Source organism: Rhinolophus sinicus, chromosome 2 (genome assembly GCF_057876585.1).
Source record: "Rhinolophus sinicus isolate RSI-liver-muscle chromosome 2, RSI-T2T, whole genome shotgun sequence".
Taxonomy (NCBI): Eukaryota; Metazoa; Chordata; class Mammalia; order Chiroptera; family Rhinolophidae; genus Rhinolophus; species Rhinolophus sinicus.
In genome coordinates, this window is record NC_142502.1 from 97,933,744 (window position 1) to 97,960,587 (window position 26,844).

A 26,844-nucleotide genomic window follows, 5' to 3' on the forward strand; every position below is an offset into this window, starting at 1 on the left:
ACCCAATTAGTTCTGGAATCAATATTCTTATCAGGGCCCTAACTGCTCAGAATGAAATACTGAGAGTGGCAGGTTCCTTCCTGCAAGGCATTCTCATTTATTCCTAATGACCATCCTTGAACTATTTTCCTGTATGCAGTGTTACATAAGGTAACAGTGCTTGCACGGGCATGAGTGTACTTGAGTCTTCCAAACCATGTACACTAACTAACCAGGGTAGTGTTAACAGCTTAGATAAGTGACCAAGACCAGAGCTGGTCACACAAGAAAACTGTTCATGAGGATTTGCGACAGTGTAGACAAAGGTTTCATTACACCTTGGTCACAGAATGTACTCTGACAATGCCTGAGAGTTCTTGAAGAGAAGGGGCAAAGGAGTTCATAATGGGTTCACAAAGGCTGACCTTTGAAATCTCTATTCCACTGAAGGATGATTCACTCCCAGTGCTACATTTAACCAAGATGCAGAGCCATTCATTGCAGATTTCCACTACAATCGCTTCCTAGAAGTTAAGCTAATCATACACCAAGCTATGTCTCCAATATCCTAATTCAGTCTAGGGCTCTCTTTTCTGTTAGACCTCAAAGCTTGTCTCCACGCTGGAATGCTGTCATCAATCCCCCTCCAACCCTCGGAGCCTAGCACTGCACTCTTCAGCTTTATTGGTTGCTAAACTTGGGTGATGGAGCAGCCCGTCCATGCCTAACCATCCCTGGATGGCTTGGTCCTCTTGGACCAGCAATCTCATTACAATGTCAACAATCTCATTACAAGTTAGACATAGGTAGGTGACCAGGGCTCAGGTTCTTTATCTCCTCACCTCAATAAAAGCTTAAGACTCAACTTGCAGTGCTGAATCCCTCCTCTCTCTAATCATAGGAAATGAGCTTTCACAGAGCCTGGAGGACCAAATGTAACAGTCGGACAATGGAGCACGAAGGTAGTGAAGCCATGAAGCAAGGCCAGCCTTGAAGCAAGGCGTTGTCAAGGCTCAATAATGAAACTCCAAGTGCCAAGGATAGGGACCAACATCCTAGGAGTTCTCCCAGGAGTATCCAGCATGTTACTTGGAAGTATCACAACTATGAAGCAGCAACTTTTATAGCATTTGCAACATATTTGCACATACTTGATCTCAAAATTCCACGAGGCTGAGTAAATTCAGCGTAAGGACCAGCACTTGTACATGAAACACTCTTTAGATTTATGACGCATGCTCACACATACTACACTCATTAGATCTTCAACTAGTCTTGTGAGGTGGGAAGAACAGGACCATAAGGAGAAGAGCCATGCTCAGTGCAGTGTGCAGACTTCATTGTCTCAGAGCAAGTACAATCCTTGTCACCTCCCTCCTCCGTCCCCAACATTGAAACACTCTACATTTATTTCCTAAGGAGATAAACACCACAAGGTTAAACCGAAAACTATCCATACTGATGCCCCATGTAAGGAGATATAGTTCTCATTTGATGGGAGAATCATGAAAATCATTTATAAATAGAAGTACTTCCTATTATTTCTTTCCAATAGATGTCACCAAATAACTTAATTCCTCAGTAAGAATGTCTAACTGATCAAATTGTGCCTCGAAACTATCTACTTTCTTTTTTTGTACTTTTAGAGTCCATAGAAACCAGAGAAAGTCGAGAAGAAAGACGCTTAAATACAGAGCCTGGAGCTAGGTGGGCAGAAATAAGTAACAGCTCCAGGCGATTCGCTTTAATACTCCTGGCAATTCTACTTAATCCTGGGAAGTACAAGGACACAGAGACTCTCCTATACCCAACATGTACTTCTCAGCAGTGTTCCGAATAGTCAAGAAAGTCAGGGGGCAGAGCAGGGGAGGTTGGTTAAAAAACAAAGTTCTACAATTCCTTTGTTAACTTTTGAGTAGGAAAAAAAAAATCTATAATAGCCAGAAATTCCACGTCCCTATTCAATTGCACAAGTTATCATTGAGTAAAAGGGGCCAACTATGTGTTCGGTACTATTCTACAGCCATTTCAAAGTCTTGCTTAAAATATTTCACTTGGAATGGGTAAGTTTTGATGAAAAATTCAAAATTTTGAATGGATAACTCCTGATTGAAAATTTAAAAGTGTACAAGGATAAACCTTCCTGACATTCACTTTCCCACCCCAGAGACCTTTGTGTTAACGGTATCTTTTGTCGAGTGTGGAAGTATGGAAGCAGATGGAAAACAGACTCTTATCCACCGACCACCTTTTTAGAGAATGAAAGTCATTTTATGAATGAAAGGTTAACTACTGCTCTAATTGACCCTCTACTCAATATATCTTCAAGATTTCAAAGTACCAAAAGGAATTCTCCTTCTCTCATGAATGATAGTATTTCATGGTATGAAGCTACCATAACTGAACCGGTCCCCCACACATGGCATTGTTTTAAATATTTTGCTGTTATAAACAATACTGTAATGAATTGGCTCTTAACATTCATCATTTTGGAACACACGTACCTTAAAGGTAAATTCTCAGAAGTGAAATTGCTTTTGGAGGTTTGTCATTTTGATAGACAGGGCCAGTTTGCCGTCCTCACCAAGGGTACGCTGGTACCCAGCTGTCAGTCTTTGCTGATTCTCAGCATTCCAGAATGGTTTGCTTTGGTGGTGGTTCTTGACAAACTTTATCATATAGTGCAACCCTTGGTGGCACATTTCATCACATATCTAAGAATCCTCATGTCCTCAAGTGTAGGCCACAGAAAACGGAGCAGAATGACCAAAAAGAAAGCACGGATATAGGATACAGATCCTGGGACAGAGACCTGAAAGGACTGCAGATGATATTCCAGCTAGAAATTATCTATATTTTCCTGATTCAATCCGACAACCTAAACACTTCTAGTAATGCTTCAGGCGAGACATAAGCTTGGGTCTTAAACATTGTCTGAAAATTGATATTACATTTGCTTCAGTTCTGGCTGCTTTCAAAGTCCATTCATAAGTGGCAGTGGATTCCACCTCCCTTATCTCAACAGGGATATGTGCCTCACTGGGATTTTGTTTGCAGATGATAATGAGCTTGCTTAAACCAAATACTCAATCGGTATACAGTTGCTCCAACATCAGGAGAAGTTCTGAGGTTTCATTCACAGATCAGTATTTAAAATGCTCTCAAATTTGGAATCATGAATTTCAACATGCATGTCTTAAGCAGACTATGCTGCTTTTCAGTTCATCTGCTTTCTTCTTAAACAAAGATGTGGCCACAATGAGCAATAACTATGCTACTTTGTTTCCTCAGAGGCCATTGTTCTTTTCATATTGAAAAAAACAGGAGCTCTGTAATAGATTTCAGACCACGTCCAACTACTGCAGAGGAAGCCACATTTTCAGGTGTAAGAATAGCTTAATAGTAAATCCACAAAAAAATAAAAAATAAAAAAATAAAGCGATAGCTTTCTCATTTCAGGAGTGACATCACCTAAATTGTAGTGCTTGTAACTGCTTTCACTGCAGGGACATCTCGGTTTCAAACTCAATTGGTATAGCTTGTGTATCTTCTACATCTTTCACAAGTCACTTTTCTAAAAGCCTCGTTGTGGGGTATAGATAAGCATTGAGAAGCTCTCACTTCCTCATATGCTATGAATATATTCCTACAGCATTTATGGATGTGAACAAAACTATTGTCTTCATGGAGCTCTCAAGGCTGGGGATAAATAGTTTAGATGGTGTCACCTTAGCTCTGTCCTAAGTTACTGATTCATCCAGGTGAGTCTGCCAAATAGTCTGTCGCTCAACTGCTAAACAATGGAGCTAGGCACACGCAATCTTGAATTAATGTGATTTTAAGCTCACTGGCCAGGTCACTTTTAAAAAAGATTTTTGTTAAAAATATACCTAACATAAAATATTTTATTAGTCTCAGGGGTACACCATAGTTATTCAACATTTGTATACCTAAAGAAGTGATCACCGTGATGAGTCCAGCAACCATCTGACACTGTACCACGCTATCACTGCATTATTGACTATATTCCCCACGCTGTAATTCCCCTCTCCCCCTTTTAAATTTGTCGATTACAGTTGACATTCAATATTATTTTATATTAAATTCAGGTGTACAGCATAGTGGTTAGACATTCATATTATTTAAGAAGTGATTCCTTTTACTAGTGTGGTAACCACCTGGCACTTTACGTAGCTATTAACATATCATATTAACATATCCCTATGCTTTACCTTACATCCCCATGACTATTTTGTAACTGCCAATTTATACTTTTTAATCCCTTCACCTTTTCACCTTTGTCCCCAACCCGCTCCCATCTATCACCCCAACAAATCTGGTGCCCATCTGACACCATACAGTTATCACAGTTTTATTCACTATATCCCTTATATTATACCTTACATCCCTATAATTACTTTGTAACAACCAATTAGTACTTCTTAATTTCTTCCCCTTCTTTCACCTACACCTCAAACCCCCCTTGCATCTGGCAACCATCAAAATGTTTTCTGTATCTATGAGTTTGTTTCTGTTTTGTTAGTTTTGTTTTTAGATTCTACATATAAGTGAAATTACATTGCATCTGTCTTTCACTGTCTGACATACTCCACTCAGCACAATACCCTCCAGGTCTATCCATGTCTCTGCAGATGGCAAGAACCCATTCCCTTTCATGGCTGAGCAATATTCCATTGTATATATGTATCATTTCCTCTTTATTCATTCTTTCATCAACAGACACCCAGGCTGCCTCCACATTTTGGCCATTGTAAACAAAGCTGCAATGAACACGTCCCCTCGAAGTAGCATTTTGGGTTTCTTCAGATAAATACTCTGAAGTGGAATTACTGGGTCCTTTATTTGTCTCTTCTTACAGCCTTTATTTTAAAGTCTGTTTTGTCTGGTATAAGTAGTGCTACCACAGCCTTTTTTGTTTTTTGTTTCAATTTTCATGAAATATACTTTTCTTTTTTTAAAATTAAAGTTTATTGGGGTGACATCCTTTACTTTCTGTCTGTGTGTGTGTCTTTCAATCTGAAGTGTATCTCTTGTAGGCAGCACATGTAACAGTTTTGTTTTCTGATCCATTCAACAATCCTAGGTCTTTTGATTGGAGCATTTAATCCATTTACATTGAAAGTAATTGTTGATAGATATATAGCTATTGCCATTTTATTGTTTGTTTGTTTGTTTATTTATTTAATCTTAAAGAAGTCCCTCTAAGAGTCCTTGTAATACTGGTTTGGTGATGATAAACTTCTTTAGCTTTTTCTTGTCTGGGTGTTACAGGAGTGTCCCTTGTGTGGGTTGTGTATGCTCTCTTGTTATAGGTGAGCTTTGATTGATATTGGCATGTAGTGGGTGGGATAGACCCTCAGGCTGACTGGCTGTGGGGTTTGGCCACATCTATAGCTTATGGGCTGCTGTGTGGGAGGCTTACCCCACTGAGTGGGATTTGCCCCAGTGGGCTCTGGTGCCTGTTGAGACCACTCTTTGTATGTGTTGCTTGTGGGGCTAATTGGGTGGTGCTCTGCTGTGGTCTGAAGCCAACCTCCAAATATGTTGGTTCTGGGGTCTCTTGGGAGGGGCTCCAGTGTAGGCCCAGGTCAGCCACTGCCTGTGACTGACTGAAGGCTACCTGGTAGGAGCTGCAAAGTGATCCTCAGTTGTTCCCCACCTGTGCTAAACCTGGAGGTGCATGGGAGAGGCCACACTGTGAACCGAGGGTGGCTGCCACCAGTACCTGGGGTAACTTTACAAAAAACGAGGATACCCCGAGGTCTGCTACCACCTTAAGCTTCAGCCCCTGATAAAGCCTCGTGCGGTACATGAGTTGGATGAGACAGGGTCTCAGGGAGTCACTAAAGTGGGAAGAACTGTGTTCATCAGATTAATGTAAACTCTGGTTTGGTGCCAGTGCTGAGCCTGGGGTGACTCGGGAAAAGTCTCAGAGCACACTGAGGCCAGTTGCTGCCCACCTGGGGCTGCAGACTCTGATAGTTTTCCAAGAAAGAGTGCAATGCGGGAGGGGCTGGCTGCTCAAGGAGAAAGTGCCTCCAGCTGTATGAGAGTTGGGGGAGGTTGGGGTCCCAGCTTAGTCAGCAGGGTGGAGCAGTGGATCTCACCAGGCCAATCAGATTCAGATTTGGCCTGTGGGGGCGGGCTCAACACAGGAAAGATAGCGCCTGCCTACCAGCTGCACGGGAGGATAACTCCTCACGGGTAAAATGCTGACTATCCTCCAGTCCTCCTCCTGACACCACACACCTCAGTTTGCCCCCAGTGTGTCTCCGAGGCCCCCCGAGTCATCATCCCTCTGCTGGAGCCCAAGGTGAGTTCCTGTGAGCGACTGAGTCTGTGTGTGGGCTGTTCAAGAGGATGTCTGGGTTTCCCACAGCCTTTTGTCCCACCTGGATGGTCGGAATCCCCAGTTTTTCACAGTCAGATATTGTGGAGTCTCCTCTTCTTGGCACCAGTACTCTGGGCTGGGGAGTCTCGTGTAGGGGGCTGATTTCCCTGGCTCCTCTGGGGGGAACCTCCGCTCCTGAGATATCCCGCTTGATCCTCACTTGCCACAGGGAGGTTTGAGGCCTGTTTCGAGTCTCTGCCCCTCCTACCTGTGTCGACGTGGCTTCTGTTTTATAGTTATAGGACTTCTGTTCAGGTAGACTTCAGATGGTTCTCCAGGTTGATTGTCCTGTAATTTAGTTGTAATTTTTATGTGTTTACAGAAGGATGCAGGCACAGTGTTTATCTACTCCACCATCTTGGATCGCTTTCTTATGTGGGACAATATAAGAGGAAATAACAAATCTAATCCTCCAGTGACAATATAGTTTTGTTTATTTGCCTAGTCACTTAAGTTTTATGTTGTTTTTTAGCCTCTCCATCACTTTCCTCATGGCACCTGGCCTCCCTGTCTGGGAGCAAATTTCACCAATTTTTTAGTGAATCTTTCCGGAAATAACAAATCTAATATAAGTAAGCATACCCCTAACCCAAAGCATATGAAACAGTATTTTAGTGTATTTTTAAATCAATTTCTATAAATATCTATTATTAGCACACTCTTTTGGAGCAAATCGGCAATAGCCAATGAGATAATAACAAGTCTTTTAAAATCTACATGTTAAATTAATACCTTTACTCTGAGAAGGGGCCCTTCCTGTGTTTTTTGGAAGTCCTTATATTATCAGGAAACTATTTGTAAAACATCTCTTAGGTGGATATCTCTTGGGCAGATTTAAAACATTATTACTATGAAATCACTTAATCATACATAAAATAAGGTGTCATCCATTATTAACCTGTATCCAATCTTGTTTCTGCTATCCCTTACTGGATTATTTTAAAGCAAATCCCAGACCATAATTCATCCTGGGGAGACTTTTTCAAAAATGAATAAGAATACCCATTTCAGAGGGTATTTATAATTTACTAATATCTTCCCCAAAGCTAGAACCTTATTTAAGGCCAATTCTATGATACCTATCTTCCCTTCTCAATATGGTCACTATTATAACCCTGTGCTATTCAGCGGCTCTCACTGTTGCGAAGTTTTTTCCCCTAAATAGATAGACAGGCAGATATGACCCAGCAAACGGGTTAGAAATGAGGAATATGGTTCAGAAGACCAAAAACCAGCCCATACAAGGGGTTCACAGGAGACATCCTTTTCCCATACAGATTTTTGGAGAGGGTTTCTTTCTTCTCCATATACCCAACCTAAACAGGCTGGCCATATCAGGCCTCCTAACCAATCACGTTTCTGCATCTTTCCAACTAATATAGCCATGTAGGAGATCTTTGGTATTTCAGGTCTTTTTTTTTTTTTTTTTTTTTGTATGGACCATTGGAGGTACTAGGTGTAAGAGAGGTAGGGAATAAAGAATAGAGACAGGATAGAGATTAGAGGTTTAAACACACACACACACACACACACACACACGCACACGCACACGCACACACACACAGTGGCTTGAGCAACCTAGATTCTTATAAGCATAGTAGAGACAGGTTAGGAAAAGGTGATACTTAAATCTGTGGCTGGAATACAGAAATACGTGTTTGGGTAAATGTCACCATGGGAAAAGCCAGTCAGGGGTAGGCCTTCCCGACCTAGAATGCTGCCACAATGGCACTAGAAACCAGAATACACTCACACAATGCTTAAGTACTCACATGGATATTTTCACAGAAGAGGTTTGTGCTGGCTTAGTCAGTCTTTACAAATAAGATACTTGTGCAATTGAGTTATTCCTTTTTATTACTCCTGGGAAGGCATACACCAGAATGGAAATTGGTTCTATCTGGGGCCCAAATCTTTTAAGACATGTGCTAGGATAAGATAACTCTTAGAGTTCCATCCAAAGCCCAAGAAGTCACCTTAGGGAAAATAAGACAGTATCCTAGATTCCAAGGAATAACTAAAAGAAAGGAAATAAAGGGCTCCGTACCAGAAAGAAACACCTCGCTAACACTGAAGAAAACATTTCTGGAAGGAAATCTTGAAGCCAGAAGTGGTCAGGAACCCCACCAAGAGGTCTGGGCTAAAGGAGACAGATGTTCAGGTGGAAGTAAATGGGACTACCTGACTCATGGAGAGTCAGAGGAAGGTAGTCTAGAAAAAACATGCTCTCCTTTTCTTAAAAACAGCATATTCACTAATAACTCTAGACTGGTTCTAAGAATCAGTATAATTTTGTAGATATTAAACCAAAGGAGGTTTCTTTTAGATATGGAAAATATATAGTTGTATCAAACCCTCGTTAATCTACCGCTTTGGGGAAAATGTCAGATTCTTCATTTAGTGCTCATTGGAGCCTTATTATTTGGGGGTGGGTGGCTCAAGGGTCGATTTAAAATGGAAATTAGAATTTGCTGCTGACTCCAAGAGTAATGCCATGTCTCTGGTAGGACTATTTGCTAGTGGCACCAAGCACTGCCTAACTCTGGACTAAAGTGAGAAGGCCAGACAAATATTTATTCATGGAAGAGGTATGTACTAATTTTGAAACTGGAGTATGATCTTGTTGGCACAGCACAAACGAGTCCAGCCAAAGGTATTCCATGACCTTGGCTTTGGTATCATATGAGCTAATTCTCTATCCTTGAAGTGTTTGAGAACTAAGTGTGGGTATTTGTATAAATTACCCATTCTTCATCGCATTCGCTTAAAAGCCTTACTGTCTTCAGTTCTGAATTTTGACAGCAGGAACTGCCCCGTCATCACAGCGGAATCCACTTGGAGTTTTTACCTGTCTTTTTCTATAAGAAAAAGCATCCTCCAACAGTCTCACACACTGTCCCATTCTCAGGTAGTTTGATGGTTTTAGAGAGTGGTTTTATGTGTGGTACCAGGACTAGTAGTTAATGCCCATCATTAACTACTAATAAGCATAGATCTTCCTCCTCCATCTTACAAGTGTCAAGGTTTACAGCATCTCTAGTTAGTAGAGATTGATTTCATAAAGCTGTTTCTCTGTTGACAGCACCTTAAACTTCTTCTAATTATTTTCCAAGAACAGTCTCTAACTGCTTAACAGTCATTTAAGTGACGTCTGGTGACATTGAACCTGTTGGTTCCAGGGAGGAGGAGGAGAAAGAAATCCTTTTATATACACTTTGCTGTCTTAGCTGGGGCAGTTTCTGAGGCAAACCAAAATCCTTCTTTTCAACAAAGGCAGTTTCTGGGGCAAACTTAACCTTTGTTGAAAAGAAGGATTTTGTATCAGCCTCATGAAAGCCTCATGTTCCCTCGTTAACCTCAGTAATGAGATTGGGGAACGTGACCACAGCGGCCATATTCCAGGCAGCCAATGTTTCAAATTTTCAAATGTTCTAATTTTATCAACCATATAGAGAGAGATGAAGAGAGACAGTAGGTCATTTCCCTTCTCTTTGATCATTGTAGGCAGAGGCCATTTACATTGTAAACACACAAAAAAGCAGGATTTTTCATCAAGTCAACATGATTCTTCAGTTGAATGCACTGACATTTTCTGAAGGCTGGCCTCTTGGGAAAGTCCTGTCCGATAATGCTAATCTGTTTCTTTAATGACAAATTCTGAGGTCATCTCAGTGGCCTTTGGTATCTGACAAGGATTCAGAAAGAGCCATTGATTTGGGGGACCCAGAAGTAAACATTGATTTTCCTCCTTTAGGCCTCAAGATTTGGGCACACCAGGGGCCCAAACAAGATCTGAAACCCTACCAACTGATGCAGAAATTGTGTTTTTCAGAATTCTCAAATTATACATTTGTGAACAATTTTTGTGTGAATATGATTTTCATTTCTCTGAAATAAATTCCCAAGAGTATGTCTGGGTCTAATGTCTGGGTAACCACATGTTTAGTTTTAAAAGAAATTGTCAAACTAATTTCCAGAGTGGTTGTATCATTTTACGTTTTTGTCAGCAATGCATGAAAATCTAGTTTCTCTTCATTCTCACCAGCACTTGGTGTTGCCACTATTTTTAATTTTAATTTTTCTGATAGGTGTGTAGTGTGGTTGTGATTTGCATGTATTAAGGGCTGATGATGTGGAATGTCTTTCGTGTGCTTATTTACCATCTGTTTATCCTCCCCAGTGAAATGTCCATTCATGTATTTTGCTCATTTTCTAGTTGGACTGATAGTTTTCTTCTACTACGGAGTACTGAGTTATTTATATATTCTACATATTTATATATTCTTCATTTGTTGAATACGTGGTTTGCAGATATTTTCTCCCAATCTGTAGCTTATCTTTTCACCCTCTAATGAGGGTCTTTGGCAGAGCAAAAGTTTTGAATTTTAAGTCCAATTTATCAATTTTTGCTTTTATGGATCATGGTTTTGGTATCCAGTCTGAGAGCTTTTCATCTACCTCTGGGTACCAAAGATTTTTCATTATTTTTCCTAAAAGTTTTATGGTTTCATGTTTTACATTTAAAGCAAGATACATTTTGAGTGATTTTTGTATAAGGTGTGACGTTGAGGTCAAAGTTCATTTTATGTTTGCCTGTAGGTGTCGGTAGCTCCAGCACGATTTGTTGAAAAGGTTACCCTTTCTCCATTGAATTGCTTTTGCTCCTTTGTCAAAAATCAATCGGGCATTTTTGTTCAGATCAATTTCTGGGTTCTCTATTCTGTTTCATTGCTCTATTTGTCACTTCTCCACCAATGCCACGCTATCTTGATTACTGTAGCTATATAATAAGCCTTAACATCACGTAGAGTAATTCCTCCTGCTTTATTTTGCTTTTTCAAATTGTTTTAGCTATTCCAGGTCCTTTCATTTCCAAATAAATTTTTAGAATAAGCTTGTGTATGTCTACAAAACACTTCGCTGGAAATTTAATAGGAATTGCATTAAAACTATAGATCAGTTTGGAGAGAATTGACAACTTTACTATGCTAAAACTTCTTTTTTAAAAAATAATGGCAGCTCTCTCCATTTACTTAGGTCTTCTTTGATTTCTGTCATCAGCATTTTGTGATTTTCAGCATACAGATCTTATACCTGTTTTGTTGAGTTTATACCTAAATATTTCATTTTCTTTAGAGTGAATATAAATGGGATTGTTTTAAATTTTGTTTTCCACATGCTTGTTTGTAAATAAAAATGCTAGTGATTTTTGTATGTTCTCCTTGTAACCTTGTAAACTCATCTATTCTAGGAAATTTAAAAAATTTTCTTTGTGTTTTCTGTATAGACTAACATGTCACCTGCAAATAGGAGTGGTTTTATTTTTTCCATTCCAATGTATATTCCTCTTATTTCTTTGTCAAGATTTAATCTTAAAGTTCTATAATTGTGCTTGGGAATATGTTGAATTGTTTGAAGAATCACTGGAGGAAATTCCTATTTTTAAGTGGACATATTTATATCCTGTATCAGAAAGTATTGAAATTGAGAAGGCCTACAGTTTTGAAGCATTCAAAAGAAGCAGAGACAATTTATTTAACCAATTTTGTCTTGGAAAAATATTTGTTGAGGAAAGGTACTCCTAGAGATAAAAATGAAGTACACCTGAAAATATTTATGTATGATATTTATGCATTTTAATTTCAAAAATAAAATTTAGAATATCCTTCATTTAGCAGATATGCTCTGACCTTACTTTCTCTATAGAGAGTTTATTTTCACAATTAAAATTATTATGACAAGCAGAAGAGTCAGTTGACATATCTATTCTAAGTTTATGACTATAATATGCAATGTTGAATTTCAACCTAAATATTGGAAACAATATTATGTAGAAATACATTTTTTTTTTCAGAAAAATAAAGTGCCAGATAATGGTTAAGAAACTGGTTGATAGCTGTGAATATATACCTAAGACAATTGTTCTCCTTGTAATTTTTTAAATGTTTAACTGTCATTTTAAAACTTTTATTCTGCTTTCACGTAAATGGATTTTATTTTTTAGAAAATACCTCATTTAAAAGAGTTTTTCTCTATTTATTTATTTAATTTATTGGGGGTAACATTGATTAGTAAAATTATGTAGGCTTCAAGCGTACAATTCTGTAATACATCATCTCTATATTGTATTGTGTGTCCACCACCCAGAGTCAGTTCTCCTTCCATCACCATATATCTGACCCCCTTTTCTCTCTTCTACCCCCCGCCCCTTACCCTTCGGTAACCACTAAACTGTTGTCTGTGTCTATGAGTTTTTGTTTCTTTGTTTGTCTTGTTCCTTTATTGCTTTCAGTTTTATCCCACATATGAGTGAAGTCACATGGTTTTTTACTTTTTCTGTCTGACTTATTTTGCTTAGCATAATAATCTTAAGATCCATCCACGTTGTTGCAAATGGCACTATTTCATCTTTTCTTATGGCAGAATAGTATTCCATTGTGTATATATACCACAACTTCTTTATTCAACTATCTATTGAAGGACACTTTGGTTGTTTCCATGTCTTGACCACTGTAAATAATGCTGCAATGAACATTGGGGTACCATGTATCTTTACAGATAAATCTTTTAAAAATTTTTTTTGGGGGGTAGATACCCAGGAGAGGGATGGCTGGGTCATATGGTAATTCTAGTCTATGTCTTTCTCTTCTTCTTGTAAGGACACCAGCCATATTGGATTAAAGATTCACCCTACTCCTGTATGATCTCATCTTAACATACATTTTAATTATCTCTACAAAGCCACTATATCCAAATAAGATCACATTTGCAGGTACCAGAGGTTAGAAATTCATCATAGCTTTCTGGAGGACAAAGTTCAACCCACAACAGGAGGTTTAACAATCGCAGTCAAGACTCTTGAAGAAACCCCTTGTCAGTAAAGGAAGAATGTGTTATAGTCAGATTATGGGTACCTTCAGAAATCTAAGAGACACAGGCATACAAGATTGGACAATTAAGTTTGCGAACTTGTTGCAACGATGTTGCTCACCTTTCTTGATATCAGAGGGATGATTCATTATGAATTCGTACCAACTGGACAAACAGTTAATCAAGTTTACTATTTGTAAGTGCTGAAAAGGCTGCATGAAAAAGTTAGACCACCTGAACTTTTCGCCAGCAATTCATGGCTCTTGCATCACCACAATGCACCAGCTCACACGGCACTGTCTGAGGGAGTTTTTAGCCAGTAAACAAATAACTGTATTGGAACACCCTCCCTACTCACCTGATCTGGCCCCCAATGACTTCTTTCTTTACCCGAAGATAAAGGAAATATTGAGAGGAAGACATTTTGATGACATTCAGGACATCAAGGGTAATACAACGACAGCTCTGATGGCCATTACAGAAAAAGAGTTCCAGAAATGCCTTGAAGGATGAACTAGGTGCTGGCATCGGAGCATAGCTTCCCAAAGGTAGTACTTCGAAGGTGACCGTAGTGATATTCAGCAATGAGGTATGTAGCACTTTTTCTAGGATGAGTTTGCAATCTTAATTGTCAGACCTCATATAAGCTCAAGACAGAGAAATTTGAACTACCAGAAGAAGTTTGGTGAATTTGTGCTAGCCAGAAACATATCAATAAATAATATCTTCAGATTTCTTAGAAGAACCTGCCACAAGACAAATTTTCTCACTTCCAAAAGAGATTTTGAATGATACGTATACCCTACTATTTGGAATGGATATGACCAAAGCCCAGTTAAGATAAAACAGCACTACGTACTCATATATGTCATTTGAAATACTTAATACTATTACTGACCCCAAAGAAAATTTAAATGCAAGTCCAGTCATGTCCCCAAAGAATCAAGAATGGACTGGTCTTCCCTTCAGAAAATTTCCCTAGGAAACATGGAGTAGCTCATATAAATATGCTGACATCTTTCAACAGCTGGTAGGACTCATTCAGGGTGTTAACACAGCAGGGAACAATCAGAGTGGAAGAAGAAGAAGTGATTGACATGCTGACACACTGCTGTAAGAATTGCAGTGGGAAACAATTACATTGCTCAAAGAACACTTCACAATTGGATAGGAAGAGAATTATGTCAGTGCTGAAAGATTTCACAGCTGTACTCCCAAACAAACCTGGAAATGCACATTATAGGTACTGGAAACAAAAGAGCCTATTATTTTGTCTCCTTTTAGTTAAGTGGTAAAGTACTAGAAGGTGGCAGAAAAGATAATTCTAAAGGGCAATTTAGCCTCCTGTCAGCACCTGAATCTTGCTAGTTGTCATTTCCAAACGCATAACTACGGATCCAAAAAATCAGGGCTAGGCTTTGTATAAAATGTTCAAATGAACTCAGTCTGATAATTCTTCCCTATAACCAGAATGATCATTTTACTATATTGATTGAGAGCACAGGAAGTTTCTAGCATGAATTGGTAGGAAGAATTTTGGTGTATGACTGAAGGGTCAATAAGGAAAAAAAATCTGACTTTAGAACACACCAGGTGGGCAAAACAAATTTAATCCTGTGATTTAAGAAAGCTCCTAGGATCGTTAAAAATGTAAGGAATGGTGATAAACAGAATGCAGTAACCTATCTTACTGCTTCACTCCGTCCTCTGCTTGTAGACAGGTGCGTAAAGTACATGCACATCTTCTGTGGCTTATTAGGCTCTTGTCTCCAACTCCTGGCGCAACTTAGTACATACCGTGCTGTGTGATGCTGAGTTGGGATGCAGACCGCGTATCTCCATGGCCAGCTGGCTCCTTCTTAGGTTCGGTCACTACGGGGCAGTAGAGGGAGACTGGACGGCTGCGCTGGGACAAGGAGGGACTTGTTCATCTTTTGAGTCTGGTTCTTGGGACTGTAACCCCAGCAACTGTTCACCCCAGCTGGTGGCAGTTGGTTCCAGTTCTTTCCATGCTCCCAGAACCAGCCTCACCATACTCTCTCAGTGCCTCCAGCCCAGCCACCTAGTGCCGTTTGCTCAGAGGTCTGAGTCTTACATACACGGACCCTCCTCCAAGGGTCCCAGCATCCGCAGCAGGGCAGCTGTCCCTCCTCGGAGCTGCTGAGAGACCAGCACCCTGCCCAGAGCTCCTAATAACCCCAATGTCACCCCTTTATTCCTGCAGCCCAATGGGTGTAGCTGTGGCATTCTTTCCATAGCGCCTTTCAGTTTTCCAATATCAGTTTACCCGTCTCCTTCTATTAAATTCCTCCTGCTGAAAGACTGGTGCTGAGTCTCTTTTCCTGACTAGACCTCAATTGAAAGGCATCTATATGTTAATATAGGTCCTCTATATGCTGTTTACTTTACCACTGGATTTGATGTGTCTGTGGGTCATTTACTGCTACGTACAGCTAAAAGCCTTAGATGTACACCTATGTACTCACATGGAGCTTAAATGCACCACTGTGCAAGCAACTTAGCCCGTGCCTCAGTGCCACGCCCTAGAGTGTTTAAATACTGCCTGACCTGAAAATTCCTTACAGCAGGGACTCAGTCATTAGGTGAATCATTGCATGAGTACATTTCCTGCGCCAATGGCACAGCGACTTCAGATCACAGCTTTGAAGAACACTCAGACTGTCTTTGATTACTTGGGTATCCAATCCAAACTCAGTGAATTAATTGTCTTGGCATAGCTGAAGTTAAATATTTGAGGCCCAAAGGAAATAGATGTAGTCATCTGTACCGGAGAAAAGCTGCCATGGCACTTTGTTAACCAGCAACCAGGGAAGATGCCTCCTTAGGTGACATGGTGTTGCAGATGTGCATTTTGCTACAGCCAGACCACTCTGTGATTCAACTCAGAAAGGAAACGCCGATAGTCAGAAGACAGGAAGCCCTGACCCAAGAACATCTTAAGAGCCGCTTATAATACCGTGTTTCCCTGAAAACAAGACCTACCTGGACAATCAACTCTAATGAGTCTTTTGGGGCAAAAATTAATATAAGACCCAGTCTTATATTATATTATTATATTATATTATATTACACCCGGTATTATATTACAGTGTATATTATATTATATTATTATATTATATTATATTATATTATATTATATTATATTATATTATACCCAGTCTTATAGTAAAATAAGACCATATCTAATATTAGTTTTTGCTCCAAAAGACATATTAGAGTTGCGTGTCCAGCTAGATCTTATTTTCGGGGAAACATGGTGGCTGCAAAATGTGGGTTCAGTAGCAACACTCCTTCACGTGCATGGGTGTGGAGTGGCCAGGGCTCTGTTGAGTAGAAAGTTTTGACTCACAGAAAGAACTCATGTTATCTCTGAGAGCTTTAACAACAACAGACCTTATAAACTCGAACAATAAATCATGAATAAACTTCGATCAAGCAAATATGACAGCCATGAACAAGAGTCTCAGAGATTGAAAGTCTTCCCCATTGAAAAGTGAACAACCCAGGAAAAAGCAATGGGAACCCAGATATCAAATAAGTTTTATACAGAAAGTAGATGTTGCACTAAAAAAAATTGCGTGTTTAAAAAAGAAAAAAAAGTATGTGGTCATTATTTCATAGTTGTTGGAAGCATTAAATGTGGGGCCTCTGGAGTTCTGAAAGAGTTCACGTGCACAGAAAGATTTACCTACAGCAACCTGTAATGATAGGGCATTTGACACCAAACTTAGGGATGTATGTACACATACCAGATTTTGCAGTATTTAAAGAAGCACATCTGCGTAGTGTAATCAATCCCTATTTCCTCCTCTTTGACTCTTGGCTCTGTCATTTCTACTCAGCAACCATAATGCAGCCATGACCTTCTTCTCTGTTTTCCACCATAAGAACAAGGGCATCTCTCTGATAAAGACTTCCAAGGTCAAGGGTAAGAGAGTGAGTCTGAAGAGCAATCACTAAGCAAAGGGACTCCTGCACCCCCATAAACTCTTTAGATGGTGAACTCCCCCACTCAGCAGGGCCTTTCTGGATCACACCCTTCACCACCTCACACAATCAAAGCCCCCCTGGTCTATCCATTCCCTCCTCTGACTCCATCGCAGGGAGAACAGAAAGCTGCTCCATCCAATTCTATGTGTCCAACACATACTTCTCAGCCCTTGTTGGCACGCTTGCCGTGTACAATTTGTTACCTCCACCACCTGCGTGCTTTGAAAGATGCTCTTACCTTGCAAAAAGCTTAGAACCTGTCCTGTGGTCTCTCCATCCTGCCAGGGTCATTCTGAAGTCCTGTTGATGACCTTCCTAGCATCCTAGCTTCCTGGTGCCACATCTCTTCAACTTCCATCCCTGCTGCCACAGGTCAAGCTGTAATTCAGACCTTGACAGATGTGCCCACACTCCTGAGATTGCAACTTGACAAATGCATCCACACCTCTAAGATCACAAACCCAAGCTCCTCCTCTGAGTCAAACTCCTTCTTCCACTTATCACAAGTCCAATCTGAGCCACTCCTGAGCTCTGATTTACCCTCACTGCAGCTCCACCCTTTCCAAAGTCTTCGTCCATCTTCAAGAAGCCCTTACTCCTCTTGAAACCACCCCCTGCCTCCATCGGCCATTTCTTGGACAGCGTAACAATTCTCTCATCCTTTTAGAGGTTTGGTCCTTGAGTTGCCAAAACCAACCCATGGTCAAGGAACAGCACCAACTGGATGCCTCCCTAGCTGGGGACCCCAATGTCGAGCATTTTTTGAGTGTTGCCCATATATTTTCTTTTAGTCTGAGGACCTCAAGTTTAATGCTACTATCTGGCTTTTGAACCCTCTGCTATAAAGCCCCAATCATTATACTGAGCTACACATTTGCTTTGGGCACTTAAGCTGCCTACTCACCTAGTCCTTGCCCTTCTTCCCCCATACCTGCATCCACTGTCTTCAAGCCCAGAATCTCTCCACCTTCCCCTCTGCCCCCAACCCAACTCTGCAGACAGAGCTAGTATCAAATAACCTCAGACCTCTCCAAGGTAATGTCTTTAAGTCAGCCAGTTAATAACCTTGCTCTCCCGCTCCCCCCGCCCTTAAAGGACGTGTACTCCCCTTCACCTCCTTCTTGGCTACAAGAAGAGCCCCTCCCTGATTTGGGTCCCAGGCTCCTACATCAGAACACACATCTTCAGCTTTCTTCCATCTCGGAACTATGTGACGAGAGTAGGGGCCACTCTGCTGTCCTCCCCTCACTCACAGACAAACACTGTGCATGAAAATACGATTCCATACCTATGTGGCTATAGTTGGCATGAGTGCTTTACGCATACATCCATGTTTCACAACTGGCCTTCCACCTAACGTCCCCCTGACTAGGTAATGAAATAATTCTGCCTGCCCTTTCCCACTCACCCTTCTGGCAACAAGCAGGAGAGGGAGGCTGGCCTCAGGAGGGGTCTTCACTCACGGCAGAGGAGCAGCAGCTACATACATTGTCACCTAGGGCTGAGGCCACACTCCCGCCCTCCCCTCGGCCCCCACCCCCATCCTGTGTATCAAATCCGAGCAGAAAGCTTGCTTCTAGGGACAGTCCCAGAAAGAATTAGAGCGTGGAGACCATGCTGTCTTGGCTTTTCTTAGTGTTTTGGCTTCCTGGCCCTCTCCCCACATATCATGGGAGCCACCCCCCTCCCCGGGAGGGGGGTTCAAATCCTTTGCAGGGGTCTTGACCTCTGGACAACCCCTGAAAGTCATTAGATAGAGCAGGGTTTGGCAAATGTTTTAGGCTTTGAGGGCCAGGGGCAAAATTGAAGAAATTATCTAGGGACTTTTATATTACATACAATATATAAGGGAAATAATATATATTACATATATATTATAAATACATATTCACAAGGGAAAATCACAACCGCACCCTGCCTTATTTGCCTGGGTGGGCCCGCACGGGGGTGGGCACGCTTTGTGCCCAGTTGCCATCAGCAGGACTCAGCTGGAGACCTTCTTGAAAGGAGGAGCACAGGTCCAGGCAGGAGGGCCCGGTGGTGCTGGCTGGTGGGGCTCTGAGTGTCACTGGGCAGAGTGTGAAATTGCCCGCACCATCTGTTACATCACGTCACCTGGGCTTTACTTCTTAGGGAGCATTTGCCGCCCACCTGCCCCCTTTCCTCCTGTCACAAGGGAAATGTCAGTTCCCAAGATGCTAGGTAGGAGGCCTGTACTTCTGCTGGTAACCCTGAACTTACCAGGTTGCCTTAGGTCTTCTCAGACCCTGTCAGTTGGCTGCCACACCCCACATCACCATGACCCCCCAGGCCTCCCAAGGCTCCATACCCGGGCCTTGTTTTTGGGGCCAGCCTTGGAAGTCATTAGAGAATAGTTACTACAGTGTTTGGCTTGTGTCACAGGCTATTGTTAGGCTGCCCCGCCCCCTTTCCCACTCTATGTTGCAGACACTCGGCAGGGGTCCTGAGCCTGTGGTGCCAGCCCTTAAACCATCAGGGGAAATCATAGCTTTTGGTTCTTCTTGGAGTATATATGTTCTGCTTGGTTCCCCACATTCTTGGGTCACCCCAAACCTCAGACCCTAGGCAGTGGGCTGGGACTCTGGTGAAAGCCTAGTGGTTGTATGAAACTGGTCCCCACGTTGCTGCCCTGGTTTTTAGAGTTGATTGGCTGCCTGGGCCCTCACTCGCCCCACCTCCCTAAAATCACGGGAACCTCACCAATGCCTGGACTCTTGGCAAGGGGCCCAGATGCTACAGTCAGCCCTCAAAGCCATTAGAGCTTCACTGCAGCGTGAATGGCTATTGAGCTCTTGAAGGGTGCCTCGTTCCAATTGAAAAGGCTGTTCCTTTACAGACTAGATTTCAAAGCCTTAGTCCTAAAGAGCGAATGTAAACTATCTCATTAATATTCCTATGTTGATTGCATGTTGAAAGGACAAATTCTGGATCTATTGGGCTAAATAAAATATTATACGTTAAAATTAATTTCACCTGATTCTTTTCCCTTTTTGAAATGTGGCTACTGGACAGTGTAAAATTCCACATGTGCCTCATATGGGCAGGGCCACAGACAAGGAGCGTCCCTGTGTTGCCATGTGACTTTTCCCACAGCACCGTGGCCTTGCCAGGGCCTCCACCTTGGCAGGGTCTCTGGTGCCAGCCCCACGGCAACAACTGGAATCTCTGTGCCACCCTGGTTCTTAGGGTACCTTGCCTGCTCAGACCTCCAGTTGCCAGATTTGGCAAATACAAATACGGGATGCTTAGTCTAATTTGAATTTCAGGTAAACAACAGATAATATTTTATTATAAGTATATTCTATGTCATTATTTTTTGTTTATCTCAAATTTGACCTAGTTTACCTGTCAACCCTGTGTCAGGCCCTGTATTTCCTCTATGTCTTCTTCATCTCTGGGGTCACACCCATGGCTCAGCCCTCAGCAAGGGCCTGGGGCACTGATGGTGGCGACAAAAGCCCTTACAAGGTAGTCAGTGCATCACTTTGGAAAATCTCAGAGTATCCTGGCTGCCCAGCTCCCCTTCCCATAGTTCCCTGGGGCCACGCCAGCACCTCAGACCCTTCACATTTATCAGGTTGGACAGACCCCACTTTGCTGGGTCAACACGAAAACCTCAGGCCTTGGCAGTTGTAGTTGCTACATCAATGTGGTTCTTCTTAGAGTGCCCACATAACCCACATCACCAGGGCCACATGAAAGCCTCCATCCCTTGGCAAGGAGCCTGGACCATGGGTAACAGTGACAGAAGCCATTGGAGCCTAGTCTTGGTATCACCTTTGCAGTTCTCAGTGTCTATTCACATCCCCACCTCACTGGGTTCAGCCCCATATGTCATTAGAAAGAAATCACTGTCTTGCCCTGGCTCTCCTAATGGTGGACTGGCCCCTTTTCCCCCCACACTGATAGGTTTATACCCCTGATGGTGCTTTATATCCTTGACAGATGGCCCAAGTTTCCCTCGATCTCCAGGTATGTGGCCCGTGCAGGACCCTCCTTCCCCCTGGGTGATGATGGTGGGTTGGGGGCCAGCCTGTGGAAGTGCACGCACACGGGCCCCGACCATCCTTGCAGGCTCCTACTTGCTTCAGGCCGAACGCTTCTTTTTGTTTCCACTCTTCACTTCTCCGCTAGTGGACAGTGGATCCCAGTTGGCTCCCTACAAGCCACACCAGAGCCAGGGAAGACCTTGTTAGCTCTGGAGATAAGCCCTGGGCCCAGCTGGCCCAGCTGGAAGGCTGCTCAGTCTTGTGGCCTTTTATGTGGCCTGCTTCTTTGTTTTTATGTGCTGCCCTTAGTTATTGTTTTTGTTGCTTTGTGTTTTTCACTCTCACTTATAGTTTCTCCTTTGAATATGTGGCTTCCTTATGTTACATACGAGATGGGTTGGGGAAAGGCGGTACTGAATTGAACTCCATCCAGGAAGTGAGAGCACGTCTGTTGCTCATAGGTCTGCTACAGAAGTCCTGTGCAAATCTAGAAAAGCTACGTAAATGTGTGGCCTCAGTTTTCCTCTCTGTAAATGAGTGGAGGTGTCCAGTTGTGCTTTTGTGAGGGTGAGAGTGATGGTTTGAGTTCTTTAGAGATATTAGAATGTTATTTCAATACTGTTTGGTACCCACTCTTTGCCTTTTCTGGTTTTGTTAGAGGAACAAGGATGGCCCCAAAGGACAAAGTTGTGTGTTAGGAGGGAGAGGAAGATGACCCACAAATTCAAGACATCTTTTTAAGCTCCAGCTATAGCTGCTCTTAAAATAGACGCCAGAGTGGTGCTTCTGCCTGATTTCCTCATACCTGGCACAGATCCCCACCTAACCCAATGCCTTTGCTTCCATCCCTGCCCCGAGTCTCCTTGTCCCAAATCTCAGCTGTGACCTAAAGAGTTTTCCGTTTTCCATCAACGCATCAACGTTGAAGCCAACACTTTAAAGTGGCAGGAGTCCCTCAGTCTTGGCTATGAACTTTAGCAAACCTGGGCATTTTGTTTTGGCCCAAGGAGTCTGGCCACTCAACCAGGCTGCTTTAAAGCACTTAATAATGATGTTTTGTATGTTATCACTGGCACTTGGTGCTGTGAACTCAAAACATCGGGGTAGAATCATGCTTCAGGCAGGATTAATGGGCCTGTGTGGGGGGAACTCTGGATATCAGGGGCAGATGGGATGGAGGGTTCTGGCCTTCTGCTTGCTGGCCCCTGGGTACCACAGTCCCAGCCCTTTACTCTGTCTAAGGCGCTGACAACAGCCTGCCCTCCTGAGCAGAGAGCCTTGCTCTGTCACTGGGTGACTTAGTATTGGCAGTCTTGTGAGCGAACCTTCCTATGAGTATTTTAGTTTTCATAAGGGGAGAAATCTTATCCCTAAAAGGAATGAACCCACACACACGAACACCTGGTACTATGGAGATTTGGGGCCACGGGGAGAGTTGTAGTGCTCTCCTGCCAGTCCTGGGAAAAAGTATCGTCAGGTAAAGGATGATGAAAAAGGACAAGATGATGATAGGTGCGAGTAGTTGAGAGCAATAATACTGCCTTCTCATGGCCAGCCTGAGTTCTACAGCAGGGAGGTCTGGAACTTGCTGGAACTTTCCAAGATCCTCTGTTGGGAAAAACTACAACGAAGTTTTCATTTGGGGCCACAGCGGGTGTCAGCTGCCACCCGTCCCTCTTCCGTTCCTTTTCAGTGCCATGAAGAACAGGGCCAGCTTGACAGGAGGGTGGTGGGCATCAGGAAGAATTCATCAAGGGTCCCAGTTCTAGCTACAGTCACCCTGGTCTCTCTGGGGTCTTTAGAGCCCTGCCTTTTCCAAGAGGGTCACAGTGATGGACTGTCACTCCTCACCATGGATCACTGCTGGCCTGGAGCTTGAGCCATTTGAACACTGGGCTGGTTGGAAAACAGACATGCGAATTCCCTCTTGAGTGGCTCTCTTCTCTGGGAGAATTCTAAATTAAATGTGTTTATCATTTGTAATGCAATTAATACCACTTGGCACTGACAGGGACCAGAGAATGCCAACAACAGATATGGAAGCCTGCGTAGGAGAGCCCTTCTAGCTCTGGGATTCTATGTAAGCTCATAGGATTTAATCCTGTTATTATTAATATGTGTAATTTAAAATAACAATGATGCATATCAATCACGAGGATTTAGTTTGTCCTTTCTAAACATACGGGTCACACATATATATGGTGCTCTGCAGTGTACAAAGCAGGATTGTTGTAACCCCAGTAAAAACCCTCGGAGTCATTTTAAAACTGAGAAACCTGGCTCTCAACTCCAAGGTCCCAATACTGACCCGGAGCTGACTGGTGGTGGGGCCGTCTGCGTCCGGAGGGTTTGCCTGAGCCCTGGGTGGGGGCCTTTTCTGGCCCCTGCTCTGACAAGTTAACTGTGTGGTCCTGTCCATCTCTGCCTATCTGCCCCCTCCTGCCCCACCTATCTCATAAATATGAGATGACAACTACCTTCCCATGGACAGCACCTTGGGCTCCGTGACCCTCTGGTCATTCCCTTCCATCTTTTCCTGGAGTGTGTATCTTCAGAGCCACAGGGACTCTTGACTGTGTGTGAATAAGCTGCCGTGTACTTGAAAAAAACGTGAGTCTAGGAACCATGCTATTTTTTTCATTTTTTGAAGTAAATTATAATGGCGTTAAGGACATTGCTGTTTGTGTCCTATTTGGGATGCTGAATATTTGTGTCCCCTCAAAGTTCATATGTTGAAGCCCAACCCCCAATGCAATGATATTTGGAGGTGGGGCCTTTGGGAGATAATAGGTTTAGATGAGGTCCTAAGTGGAGCCCCCACGATGGGATTAGTGCCCTTATAAGACGAGAAGACTAGAGTTCTCTCCCTCCACCCTGTGAGGACACAGCAAAAAGGTGGCCCTCAGGAAGAGGGCCCTTGACTGATCCTGGACTTTCAGTCTCCAGAACGGTGAGAAAAGCTTTGTGTTTAAGCCACCCAGTCTGCGGTATCTTGTAACAGTAGCCCAAACTGACTAAGATGGGCTGGACAAGATTTGCTTATTTAAAATTGTATTTCTCAGCAATTCGGGGTTCGGTGCAAAGCACCTAATAGGCCCTGGACAAGTAAGTGTTAAACTCTCTTTTCCTGGGGTACGCGCGCCTTCCAAACCTCACTGCTCACGTGTCAGGCCTCTGACATGACACCCAGAAAATACCTTGCATTTCTAATCGCTTGTGCTCCCTGTAGGTAATTATGCAGAAAATCCGTGCTGCAAAGCCCTCAAAGAGAATTACAAGGAATTATAAATTTCCTTTTCACCTTACTAGCCTTCTTACTGACAGAGAAGCAGGAATGTTTTTAAGATTGTGGTTGGGGGTGGGGTGGACGAACCTGACCTTCCCTTGTGCCCCATGCTTTCCTCCTCTCACTCAAAAATCAACATGGAAGCTTAGCCCCAACAGACGCTCAGAACCCAGGGCTGATGTGGTTCTTAGGGCTCTGTCCATGTAGCCTATGATGAGGACGCAAAGGTCGAGGCATAGGACATGTTCAACTTAATGATGTAAAGCTGGTTCAAGCGGGCCTGCCATGCTGACCACCCAGCCTCTGTATGCTGCTTCATGGCTGAGAACTACCCACTCTTTCCCAGAATAATGGTCAGTGAGCATTGTAAGTTTTGTATAGGGTAGGACATCCACAGAGCTGCTTTGCAATAGCAGGAGTAGAAACTCAGGTTATCGATAAATACTCAGAACATTGTATGAGCCCTCAAATGGGGACATGCGATTTAACAGGGGGACCAACATATGAAATCAGGCATGTCTGACAAGTTGTGGCTGCTTCGTCATCTTAGCCTGGTTGGCAGCTCTAGATGTTCAGGGATGAGGGAAGGGTGCAAAGAGTCACAAATGCCCCCTCCTACCCATCCTATTCCCATCCCGACCCAAAGGGCACCCCAGACTGTTGGTCTGTCAGAAGAAAGATCAATATAAATAAAAGAGTAAGGATGTTAGTGATGTCAGAGAAATAAATGCTTTGGAAACTTCCAGAGCCAGGTGTATAGGATGAATAAAGGTATATAACAAAAATAGTAATAATAGCAATATCAGCTGCCGTCTTTGAGTGCTTACTCTGAGGCAAGCACGGCCCGTACGCCATCTTCCATGATCCTCATTAAAGCCTTGTGATCCCTGGATATTATAATCCCTGGTTCAAATTGAAGACACTGAAGTTCAGAGAAGTTCAAATCAAGTCATCAAGTAAACGGCCAAACCAGGATTCCCACGCAGCCCTGTATGACTCCAGAGTCAGAGCTTTTCCACTATGATACCGTGAAAACAACGCGTGGGTTGTTCTATCACACAAGTCCTAGTTACACTATTTGCCAGCCATGTGATGTTGGCAAGTGATTTAACTTCTCTGTTCTTCAGTTTTGTCATCTATAAAAGTAGGACTCTAAGAAGATCAAATGAGATGATGCTTAAAACACACCCAGCACAGTTCCTGGTACAGGTAACTGTACCAGTTCCTGGTACAGGTAACTGTGCAATAAATTGGTGGTGCCGTTATTCTTGTTTCTAAACCTTCATTATGATACTGGGAACCTCCTGTAGCTTTGGTCAACTTTGCTTTAATTGAAAATCTAGATGTCCTCTCCTTGTGACAAGGATAGATCTCTCTTTCCGCAATGTTCTTCCCCCGTCTTCTTCATCTCAGCAAATGACACCACTATTATGGACAGTGGTGAGACCCTCCAAATTTATATGTTGAAGCCCTCCCCTCTCCCCCACCCTAATATGGCTATATTTGGAGACAGGCTCTTTAGAATATACTTACTGTTAAATGAGGTCACGGAGGGTGGGGCCCTAATCCAATAGGATTGGTGTCCTTATAAGAAGAGGAAGAGACACCGGAGCTCTCTCTCTGCCATGTGGGGACATAGTGAAAGGTGGTCATCCACTAGCCAGGAAGAGAGTTCTCACCATGTCCTGATGACCTCGATCTGCGTCTCCCCAGCCTCCAGACCTGTAAGCACACAAATCTCTGTCATTTAAGCCCCCCAGTGTATGGTATTTTGTCATGGCAGCCAGAGCTGACTGATAACCCACCATGCAAAGGCTTATAAGCCGGAGACCTGGGTAATATTCTAGACACTTCTAGTTTCTTCCAGGTCCTACCTCTTCCAGTACCATAGTAGATCAATTCTACCTTCAAGATGTTTCTCAAATCTCATTTCTCTTGGTTCCATTAAGCACTTCTGTTATGGATTGTTTTCAAACGTGTATAAGAGTCAAGAAAAAAAGTAAGAAAACCAGTGTACCCATTACCAGCTTCAACAATTGTAAATACCTGATGACTCTTACTTCGTCTATTATTTTACCCATTCCCCATTCCAGATTATTTTGAAACAAACCCCCGACATCATATAATTTTACCTATAACTATTTCAGTATGTTCTTATAAAAGATAAGGGCTCCTTTTAAAAAATATCACCATTTTGTCATTATCATTCCTAATATTTTTAGTAATTCCTTAAAATAATAGAATATCCAGTTAGTGTTTCTATTTCCATGATTGAC